An 11,812-nucleotide genomic window follows, 5' to 3' on the forward strand; every position below is an offset into this window, starting at 1 on the left:
GGGTGTGGGTGCAGTGGAAGGTGCTGGGAGTGGGGGCTATTCCCTGCTGCCACTTGTCCAGCCAGCGCAGGGAGTGAGTACAATGCAGGTGCAGCTCACTCTGGGCGGAAGGGGGCAAGTGGCAGCAGGGCATAAAACACTGTTTGCAGTGCTGCCACACCCACATCAGCACTGGGAGTGGGAGCTCTGCCCTGCTGCCACTTGCCCAGCCTGGAGGCATCCCACCTCACCCCTGCCCCCACCCCAGCTGGGCACACAGTAGCAGGACAAAGCCGCCTCTCCCAGCAATGCTGCACCTGCATCCCAGCCCCCTGTTCCCGCTCCCCGAGTAATGCACACCCCCTGCCTCAGCTGGGCTGCTTGTTCCAGCCCCAATCCCTCCCTCTCCCATCCCCAACAGACTTAGTAGCCGGAGACAGTTGTGTCAGCTGCCTGTTCAGTCTATGGCTGAATCCAAAGCAGCGCCACATCTTTTGGATCAGATTTGGCTGAAATGAATCAGGACAGTGATTCAAATCTCTGAATCGAATTACTGTCCTCCAAAGTGGCTGAATCCAAATATGAAGTGAATACTTGCTACTTCCTCCAGGCCTACTGGCCATCATCTTTTAAAACTCATGGCAATCAGGAGAGGTCATGGATGATTGGAAAAGGGCAAATATAGTGTCCATATTTAAGAAAGAGCAAAAGGAGGATCCAGGAAACTACTGGCCAGTCAACCTCACCTTCGTGAATAGAAAAAATCATGGAGCAGATCCTCAAGGATTCACTTCTAAGCACTTGGAGGAGAAAAAGTTGTTTAGGAATAGTTGGTATGATTTTCCCTTAGTGAATCCATGCCTGATCAACCTGATTGCCTTCTATGATGAGAAGACTGGCTCTGTGGATGCGGGGAGACCAGTGGATGTGGTATACCTTGATTTTTAGCAAGGCTTTTGATAATGTCTCCCACAGTGTTCTTGAAGGCAAGCTAAGGAAGTATGGCTTTGATGAATGAACTGTAAGGTGGATAGAAAGCTGGCTGGATTATTCAACTCAGAGGGGAGTAGTCAATGGCTCAGTGTCTAGCTGGCAGCTGGTATCAAGTGGAGTGCACCAAGGTGTCATGATACAGCCTCCCCAGTGATGTCCCTAGGGCCCTGCGACCATGCCTGCTCCACCCTATGGGCACCTACTAATCTTGCCTTCCACATCTTGCTGGTTTAAACAATGAATCAGGAGGCTGTCCTTGGGTTGCTGCTCAGTCACAGTCCAACAGACTCCTCTAAACCCTGCGAGTTGTTGGATTCATTACTGGGTTCTACACTCAGGAGGTACTTTATGATACCCCCCCCCCCAAGCCTTATGGGCTAGATGTATAGTTCAAAACCTTCTCCTTTACCATGCCCCATGTCTTGCAATTGGCAAATAGTAGTGTCCCTTTTTTTGAGGCCTCTATTTAGCTCAGCCTCCTGATGCTGCACCCTCTCTGGTGCTGGGCTCTCCACACTATAATGTGCCCCAATGAGGCCACCTCCTCCCCAATAGCCTCAGCTCAGTCCACTGGTTTAAATAACAAACAGAAAACACAAGCCCCTGGACTACAACACAACAATAACAGGCTCCACATTCTCCCTCTTAAGAAGGCAAGCTTCTCTCTCAGTTTAATGAGCCTCCTCCCCACCAGCACTTATGAGCTCCTATAGCCCCTTAATCCTACCATCATCAGAATAGGCAGTCAAGCATCTCTACATAGCTTCCTCTAGGAGAGCTCCTTCCCCCTTAGCTGCTGCTAACTAACCCCTGCTGGCCTCAGCCCTGGGGCTTATATGTGCCCAGGGCCCTGACTCCTTCCGGTCAGCTGACCAGGTGCAGGTGCCAGCTAATTCCCTCATTAGCTTGCTGCCATGGCAACCTGCACCTGTGGGTGTTCTGCCTGGCTCTTGGGGCCCTCTCTCTCTAGGCAGTTTCTGCCCTTAAGGAATAGGCACATCTTAGTGCCCTGCAACACAGGGGTCGGTTCTGGGGCTGGTTTTATTTTGTAGCTTCATCAACAAGCTGGAAGATGGCATAGAGTGCACCCTTAGCAAATTTGCAGATGACACCAAGCTGGGGGGGAGTAATAGATATGCTGGAGAGTAGGGCTAGGATTCAGAGTGACCTAGACAAATTGGAGGATTGGGCCAAAAGAAATCTCATGAGGTTCAATAAGGAAAAGTGCAAAGTCCTGCACTGAGGACAGAACAATCCCATGCACCAGTAAGGCTGGATGCTGACTGGCTGGGCAGCAGCTCTGCAGAAAAGGACCTGGGGGTTACAGTGGACAATAAGATGAACATGAGCCAACAGTGTGCCCTTGTTACCAAGAAGGCTAATGGCATACTGGGCTGCATTGGTAGGAGTGTTGCCAGTAGGTCAAGGGGAGTGATTCTTCCACTCTGTTCAGCACTGGTGAGGCCACATCTGGAGTACTATATCCAGTTTTGGGCCCTCCATGTCAGAAAGCATGTGGGCAAATTGGAGAGAGCTCAGTGGAAGGCAACAAAAATGGTTCAGGGACATATGAAGAGAGGCTGAGGGAACTGGAGCTATTTAGTCTAGAGAGGCGAAGACTGAGGGGGGGATTTAATAGAAGTCTTCAACTGCCTGAAGAGGAGTTTGAAAGAGGATGGAGCTAGACTGTTTTCAGGGTGGCAGATGACAGAACAAGGAGCAACAGACTCAAGTTGTAACAAGGGAAGTTTAGGTCAGATATTAGGAAAAAGCTTTCTCACTAGGAGGGTAGTAAAACACTGGAACATTACTAATAGAAGTTGTGGACTCTATCCTTGGAGATATTTAAGACCCAGATAGACAAAGTCTTGTCTCAGATGATATAGTTGGAGATGATCCTCCTTTGAGTGGGGGTTGACTAGATGACCTCCTGAGGCCTCTTCCAACCCTAATTTTCTATGATCTAGTTCAAGCCCTTGGTCAAAATTATATCATCCCAGCCAAAGCTTTGTTTAGCGGGTCTTAAAAACCTGCAAGAAAGGAGATTCCACAACCTATCAGGGTAACCTGTTCCAATGCTTTACTAAATCTTAGGGAGAAAGTTTTTTCCTAATATCTAATCTAAACATTCTTTGTCATGTGCCCCAGCCCACTAACCATTTTTGTTGCCCTCTGTTGGACTCTCTCCAATGTGTCCACATCCTTTCTGTCATGGGTGGCCCAAAACTACACTTCGGATGGAACAATCCCATGCACCAGTATAGGCTGGGGGCTGACTGGGGGACAATTTGGGTACTGATACTTTGAGACAGTTCACACCTTCAAAGGTTCTATTAGCATGTTTATATAGCTGCTCTCAGCCAGAGGCAGAAAGCATCTCGTGACTCTGGTCAGAGTATAGCGACGCCTCTCATTTTGGCCCTGAAAATGTACTCAATAGAGGTGCTGAAGAACAAGCCATGTCTGCCAAGCATGGAGCAGCAGTCAGAACCATCTCAAAGCCATGGCCCCAACTGGGCCTGGGAAGAACTGGCAAATTTGATTGATATTTGGGGGGACTGAAATGTTCTGGAGCAGCTGGAAAATTGATTAAATAAGCCCGTCTATGTGTTCATTGCTGAAGAAATGAAGGAGTGTGGCCACAGCCAGGACTGGGCACAGTGCTGCAGCAAGATGAAGGCCCTGAAATGTGCTTTTCATTGGGCTAAGGATCAGAATTCTTGTTTGGGGGTAGGACGTGCAGTAGCCCCATTCTATGAGGAGCTGTCCTGCATTCTCATGAAAGATGTGGGCAATGCTTGCCTCCCATCCTTCAGCACAACAGGAGTGCAGGAGGCCACAGTGTCACCTAGCCCGCAAGACTCCACAGACTGTCATGCCACTGCCACAGGCAGTGCGATATGCACTGGTCAGCCTTCAGGAAACCAGTCGGAGGCAGGGGACGAGTCCTTGAAGCAGCTGCAGGATAGGGAGAACCAAGATGAAATTGTCTTGACCGATACCCTACTCTCCCCGATGCTTTCCTGCATAACCCAGAGGAAGAGGGTGCATCAGATTCCATGATGATACTGTCTCCAGATTTGTGCAACACACCAGAAATTCCAGAGACCCAAAGATCAGTGTCAGTGCTGGAGACACCCAGGGACCCACACCCAGGGACTTGTAAGTTATGGGGAAGGGGCATTAGATTGGTTTGGGCGAGTAGGGCTTATGTGGATCTAGCCCTGCCTTTGCACCAGGGTCAAGCGTGGTGAGGTGGGAGGGAGGGCATTAATTTTGTAAATGGCAAATATGTCCACTGCTTGCAGTTGTGCTATCTTTTGCTTGCATGGGGTGGACATCTTGAGCCCTCTCTAAAAGTTGCTTGAGGGGGGAGTGTTAATTTGTTTAGCAGCCGGAATTTGTGCTGCTGAGAAATGTACAATGAACTCCTTAGTGGACTAGGAAGACATCTGGGTTCCTGCATAATCATCCTTTGCAGGTGGCTGAATTAATTTACCAAGTGGCAGGGATGCTGCTAGATGATTGCCAGTAGTCCATCCGCTACAGGGAGTGGGGACAAGATCTTTGACTATGAACACCATTTTTCCCCCGCATTCCTGTTACCAGCTACTGCATCCTCTGGATGGTGGGGACATGAGCCTGAAGTGTGGACACCAGCATGGACTGGAGCTGAGCAAATGAGTGAACACTGCCGCAGGCAGCAATAATCAAGAGAAAGCAAGATGGAGGCTTTGGGGGCAGCCTATAAATTGTGAGTACAATCCACAGATGAATGGTAGGATGAACCCTGGGAGGTGTATAGAAAGGTTGAAGAGGGAGAGGCATCAGTGCAAAAGTATATCATGGCCACCATAATGGAATTCCTTGACCTGGCCAATAAGTGCTGTCTGATTATCACCTGGAGCCAGTGAATGGAGAGCAAGTTTAGACAAAAGCTCCTTAGATGCATGACCGCAGCCTTCATTCAAGAGCTGCCCCTTCCACCCTAGACCACCCATGCAACATCCACTGTGAGTGCCCCTATCCGTGAACTGACCCTCGTAGAGATCCCTATCCATGATCAGTCCCCGATAGCAACAACCTCAGTGATGGCCACTGTGCCTGCAAGCAAGTGGTGCCCTACTTTAGCAGGACAAGGAGAAGTGCCACAACGCTTTAGGGATTAAGAGGAGGGTGAGACAGAGGGGGCACTGGGGGAGAAGAAGAACCTATCACAAGTGATGGGTTTTTAGTTGTTTAGTGCTGTGCTGATGCTTCTGCAGCAAATCAGGAGTGGGCATGTTCCTGAATTATTTTGGTTCTGCTTTGGTTAATGACAGTAAAATAAATGCTTTCGTAAAACTTAAATGAATTTTGATCCATGTCTGTCTGCTGACATGGCAAGGGTTGTAGAGGCATGGGTTGTAGAGGGAGGGAGGGTAAGCCAAATCAAAGAAAAACAGGTTTGTTACAGACACATTGCACTAATGCAAGAGGACATGCCCACCTCTGTACTGAGGGGGGGGGTGGAGTTTTACTCAGAATGTGGGTACCACGGGATACAGTGGTGAGCAGTAATCGGGGCTGCTGCACTGCGCCCATAAAATCTCCTCAGAGTATGCAGCATTTCCCAGCCACCCCACCCAAGGGGGGAATTTGGGGGCAGAGGGGTGCTTTCAAGGCCTGGACTTCTATAATTGTGACCAGAGAATAACACAGAGGCCAAACTAAGGTCAGGTGGTGGTGGGCTGGCCCAGAATTTTGTTAATGCAGGGAAAGCTAATTGAGTGGGCTCTCTGAGCCCATCAAGCTCAGAGCACTAATTGAGTGGGTCCTCTGAGTGCATCAAGCTTATCAGGGGTCTGATGTTGATTGACAGTGTTCAAGATCAGAGCAACTTCAAAACCTGCTAGGTCCTTTACCCCTGTGTATGCCATGGCATAGTAGCAGGCTGCTCAGTGACCCATCATGTATCAAGACACTGCTCTCAGTGGGACATGCTGAGTACTTGAGACAGTCAGTGAGGGAATGAATGATGTCAGAACTCACCTGCAATTCATAAAGTGGGTGCACCTAAGGCTTATGATTGGGTTCACAGAACTCCACTTGTTGGGTTCATGTAAAAGCAGTGAGCAAATTAATGGTATCAGGGTGACAATTACTCTGCAGCTAGTTGAAAAGGGATGTTTTAGAGGTGCAGGGTGCAGAGGCGCAGGGGTTCATCAGGGTTGTTTCCATAAGATACTACCAGGGCAAACCAGGAAAAGTGTCTGCCATCCTGGAACTGCGGGTCAGCTTTGGGGGATGTTAAACCTCAACTCCATGTGAGGCCCAACGACTAGGAAATCCGAGAAACCAATTGCCCATGGGATCCTGATACTCATTAGTCAGAGCAGAGCAGGAGGCAAACACAAGCACACACTGAGTTCAACAGCTTTACTGGAGTGGAGGCAACTTCAGGCGGGTCCCCACCAAACAGAGGAGCGGCCACACACACCGCAGACACATGAAATTGCCTATGCATTAGGTCATTATCATGAAACTTTCCTTTCTGTGCCCACATGAGGTTGTCACCCCTACCTCACCCCTACTGTCTTTGGTCACTTACAGTTCTCAAAAGCCTTTTTTAATATTTTCAATATACCATTGGTTTCCCTTCCCTGTTTGGTTTAAGTTCTTCTACTTCACAATTAAACAAATAGTCAAACAATTAGACACACAATTAACCATTTAAAGCCCCTAAATAAACAATGCCTGGTTAAATCTCTAACTTGAAACCAAGACCCTTCAGTGTTTAGGCTCAGCACAAATCAACAAGGGAAAAGAGTGGGAGAAAGAGCAGATTGCAAACAGCAGAGGAAAAGGCCAGGGTGGGGGGCAAGGGGAAGGGTGGGAAAAAGCAAGCATAAGTAAGCAATGCATCAGCTGCAAGAAATCATCAGGAAAAAGGGCAGAGAAAAAAAGGGTGGGAAAATGCAAGGGTTTACCATCCTAACACGGGAGGGGAAGGGTCTGCACACCGAAAAATGCTATGATACCTGCAGGCTAGTATCTGTCATCCTGAGATTGGGCACCTGTTTACTTCTTTTAACAGCAAATAAACCATGCTTGGCAGCTCACGTGAAGTGGGCAATTGGTTATTAATTCTGTGCAGTAGCCCCAAACCCCCAATTAGGGGAACAGGATATACCTTTTGCCAGCACAGGCTATATGCATTTCATTGAGTGTCTTTGCAACACCACTCACAGCATTAACCCCAAGTTAGGTGTCCAGAATTCAACAGCATAATTCACTATGCAATATTTCTATAATAGTGCTGTGGGGGTCAGGGTACCACACATCACATTGTCACAGAGCACTTAGGTGTCCTGCTCCTAAAGAGGGGAAACGGCTAGGGAAAGCACCTTACTATAAGGAGCCCAGCTGTTGGTTGCCAGGGCAACTGGAGCTAACAAGCAATCACACCTGCCAGTGGTCAGCTGACTGAAAGGGGCAGGGCCTGGCTCCCTTATAAACCCTAGGGGCTGAAGTCATAGGCAGTTCCCTGCCAGTAGCTAAGGAAGAAAGAGCTTTCTGTCATGGGAGAGAGGAGAAGCCTGATGTGGGTACAGCATCTGACATGGCTGTGAGATGAAGATTCCCTGGTAGGCTTGAATGTTGGTATGGCCAAGCAGCTTCTGTTTATGTTATAGCCAAGGGGCTTGTGTTGGTGTTGCTGTTTGTAATCAGTGGTTTGGGTGAGGCTACTAGGGGTTGGAGGTGGCCTCATAGGGGGACCCACAGCAGTGTGGGAACCCCAACACTAGTATGGGTGCAGCATCTGGGGTGCACAGACCCTAGCTCTAGAGAGGGGGTGTTGCTGAGAATCCCCAGTATGGGTGCAGTGCCCCCTGGAGAAGGGGGGCAGCACTGTGGTGAGCCCCGAGGAGAGGGGGTGGCTTTACTGAGGAGGCCCTAAAGGAGAGGGGCAGTGAAGAGCCCCAGGAGAAGGGGGCAGCATTGTGGAGAAGCCCCAGAGAAGGGGGCACAGAGAGAGACAGGGCTGCGGAGAGCCCAAGCGCCAGAGAGGGTGTAGACCTAGACCTAACAACATCTATTCCAGTTGCAAGGCTTGGGGCATGCTAAAGAGGTGGTTGGAGCCATGCATAGCCCGTAAGGCTAGGGTACCCCTGAAGCACCCATTGCAGAGCGGGACCCACAAGGGGTCTGGGAGTTCATGGAGCAGATATTATAACACCCCGTGTCCAAGAGGACATAAGGCAGCCTCCCATACATTTAATCTCCATCAAAGACATGGTGGGCAAGAAGTGAGGGTGCCCTTTGGGCCAGCTGGGCATAGGAAGGGGGCCTTGAGGGGATCACGGCCCTCCTGCAGGACCCTGCTGTGATGCACATTATTCCCAATAATGGAAAAAGAAGCACATCTAACACGCACTGATCAATTTCCAAAAGAGCCCAGCATCACTCCAATTTGCAACCCTCCAACACACCCTGGGGCCCTTTAGACGAACCAAGTGAAATAGGAGATGACAACAACAGATTGGTGTCTTTGAATTTTTTATTTAATAAAATAATAAGTCAGCAAAAGATTGCTTCATGTTGGGTTCTGCAGCTACACCTGGTGTCCTAAAACATTCACTACATACAAATACTTGAAAATTGTAGTAACGCTTGGTGGACTAGGGGGGGCTCACTATACAAAATTTGTAGCAACACCCAAAGGACAAAGGGGCTCGTTACATGTCATTCAGTGACCTGCCACACACACACACACACATAACAGATTAATAGTTGCACCTCTCCAAGTTGCATCACTCAAACTAACTACGTCAGGATGTGATTTAGTTTGTGATGATGTAAACTCATTTAAATTGCAAAAAACTTGTGTGTGTGTGTGACACCATTAAGCCACACAAAAGAAAAATTCTGTCATGTGTACATCGTCTGGGCATCACATGTATAAGTGCCCTAGGTTGCCTCCCCCATTCAGTTAGGGACCCATACTTTCCCTAATCTTTCTCTTGTTGCTGACATACTTGTAGAAACTGTTCTTGTTACCCTTCATGTCCCTTGCTAGCTGCAACTCCAATTGCACTTTGACTTTCCTGATTTCATCCTGGTATGCTGAGCAGTATTCTTGTACTCCTCCCTAGTCATTTGTCCAAGTTTCCACTTGTAAGCTTACTTTTTGTGTTTTTAGGTCAATGAAGATTTCCCTGCTAGACTAACCTGGTGTTGCCATACTTGCTGCTATTCTTGCACTTCATTCCTGTTCCCTCAGTGAGGTTTTTTAAAAGCACAATCAGCTGTGCTGGACTCCTTTCCCTTTCAGACGGGCCTCCCAGGGGATCCTGCACATCGGAAAAGCAGGCTTCAACTCACTCTGGGAACTGAAGTCCAGGGCCCTTACTCTGCTGTTCTTCTTCCTTTCTTCAGGATCCTAAACTCGATCATTAGGATCCTGAACTTCATTATAGAATAATCTGCACTGCTATGAAATAGGAGCTTCATTACTCAGACCAGCTAACTGACAGTAGAATTGCAGAACAAAGGGTAGTTTGATTGGTGGAACATCAAGAAGAAAAAAGGGTCAATAACACCTGGACAATGAAGCCTTTACAAGGTATCAGGTAGATTATACTGAGCCATGAAGCCAATTAACTCCGTCAACACCACTACCAAATGAGAAATGCTGCTACCGTTGTCAAGCAGCTGCTTTTAACCTTTGAGTGGACCAGGAATCAAAGTGGGGTACAAGTGTACCAGTGCAGCCCTCTTCCCCTGGTGCTAGTACATTGTAAGCATAGGAAAGGGACCAGAAAGTGATCAACATATCAAAATTTTGTAATGTACAAAAGGCCTTATACGTTCAAGTGCCATCTGGATGTCCAGACAATTTGACATGTGGTGTTTAATCTTCAGTTAAACCAGGGGTTCATTCAAAGTGCTAGTTTAATCTTCATAGAAGAAAATTACATAATATGATACAGTTTTTTATGGCAGAGCCCAATAAAATCCCAGACATTGGAAATGGCTGAGAAATAGGACAGATTTTTAGAGAGAATTGTCACAGAATTTCCCTTTTCTCTTCTGCAAAATACTGACAAAAGATTTTTTTCATATGCACATTTTGAAATAGTTTTTACCACTTTTAATTAAAATAAAAATGTTATGTTAAACAGAGTTTGCCTTCTGCCCATTACTGTGTATTTTACAAGTCATGTTATGTTTGGTGCAAACTAAATTGCATGGTTTCATGGATGTAGACACACACTATTGATGTATTAATTGATATGATTTCTAAGGCTTTAAACCTTCACCCATTAAAATCAATGTATGGGTCGGGCTGTTATAAACAGGGTGCATCTACATGAGACATTTACTTCGGAGCTGACTCATTAGCTCTGCAGTAAATGTCTCCATGTCTACACATGTGCCCCAATTAGAGTGCAAGCAAGGTTCTTTGGGTAAATGTGGTATTTTGCATTAGACTAACTAAATACTTGGAGAGAGAATTTCTTTGCAAGCTGTCAGGCACAAAGACCCTTTTTCAGGCATAGGGAAAGTCTGGTGTTTGTGCTCTCCTGGGTGCAACAGAAGCCAATATGCAAAATGCAGATCTGTGAAAATGCAAAATAGAGTGCAGGAAACTAATGAATTCCACAGTAGAGTAGTACTTAAATACATGCACTATGCTGCTGCAGAATTTTTGCATGAGCAGCAGTGCATGTGCTGACCAACTGGCTGGGGCACTACAGCGCTTCAGTGCAGGGGCTGCCTGCCAGCTAGTTCTGCACTGAAGTACACTTGTGCCTCTGCCAGCTCCTCTGCAGCACATTGAGCCTGGTCAGAGCAATTCTGGGCTGGCAGGCTGACCCAGGGACCCCATGCCACCTGGGGCTGCTCTTATCAGGCTCCACATGCTGTGCATGAATAAACTCTGGAGCTGATTCTCCAGAGTTAATTCTTCCCGAGTGCACACTCAAACAGTACACCTGGGAGCAAAAACTGGAGGAAAAAAAGTTGCAGGGAGCAAGCAGACTAGCATGTATTAAGTGTCCTCTTAGTCTTGTGATGTTTCCTTTCAGGTGAGGATTATCTCCTTAACATGTCCTAACTTTAATAGGTCACAATCCATTGATTTGCACCTGTTGCAAGTGGAGGGGAGACCAACCCTAAATTAACAATACCTTATGTGAGAGAATTGTAATCAAATTCTTGGATAACTACACATTTTATGATGACAATTAAAGCAAGGGCAAATTTCCCCTTCTCAAGGTCCTGTCTACATGAATCTTTCTTTACACACTATTAAAGAGAATGATAAAAATGACTAGACTCCTAGTCTTCAGAGCATCCTGACATGTCTGTTAGCAGCAGGGGACCGACTAGTTATCAGCTGACTAGTGACAGGAAAGAGGGACTGAGTTAAACTGAGAGAAAGAGGAGGTTGAGGGCACTGGAGGCCCTTGGCGTTGGAGAACACAAAATTGCACATCAGGGTGCTGCCTCTTGGCTGTTTTCTCCATTTCTCTCCTGACCAGGGAAATTAAAGGCTGGTATGACTGGCTGCATCTCAGTCCCTAGGGTCCTTAGGAAAGGTATTCAGCCCGGCTGGAAAGCCCCATGAATGGCGGTGGGAGGCTCTGTGCCAGCGGGACGAGGGGCTAATGAGCGGCCGGCACCGCTCCAGTCCCCCAGCAGCCCCTCGGGCGCCGCAGAGGAGGGGAAAGGTGCGCCCCGCCGAAGTTTGCCGGGAGCGACGAAGCGCCAGAGCGCAGTAGCGGCGCACGCGGAGTCGGCGGCGCGGCGCTGGAGTCCCCGAGCGCCGCAGTCAGCCGCTGCCTGAGCTCGGAGC

At 48.0% G+C, this 11,812-nt stretch overlaps 1 long non-coding RNA gene across 1 annotated transcript in view; it reads left to right on the forward strand.

The window, feature by feature from the left end:
* Positions 1–9,882, forward strand: part of LOC112551851 — a 19,170-nt gene extending 9,288 nt beyond the window's left edge. The window contains exons 2-3 of the long non-coding RNA XR_003096166.1: positions 4,582–4,726; positions 9,155–9,882. This is a non-coding gene — a long non-coding RNA (uncharacterized LOC112551851). The remainder of the gene's footprint in view (positions 1–4,581; positions 4,727–9,154) is intronic.
* The last annotated feature ends 1,930 nt before the right edge of the window (positions 9,883–11,812 follow it).

The sequence above is a fragment of the Alligator sinensis genome, unplaced genomic scaffold (genome assembly GCF_000455745.1).
Source record: "Alligator sinensis unplaced genomic scaffold, ASM45574v1 scaffold263_1, whole genome shotgun sequence".
In the NCBI taxonomy this organism is placed as follows: domain Eukaryota; kingdom Metazoa; phylum Chordata; order Crocodylia; family Alligatoridae; genus Alligator; species Alligator sinensis.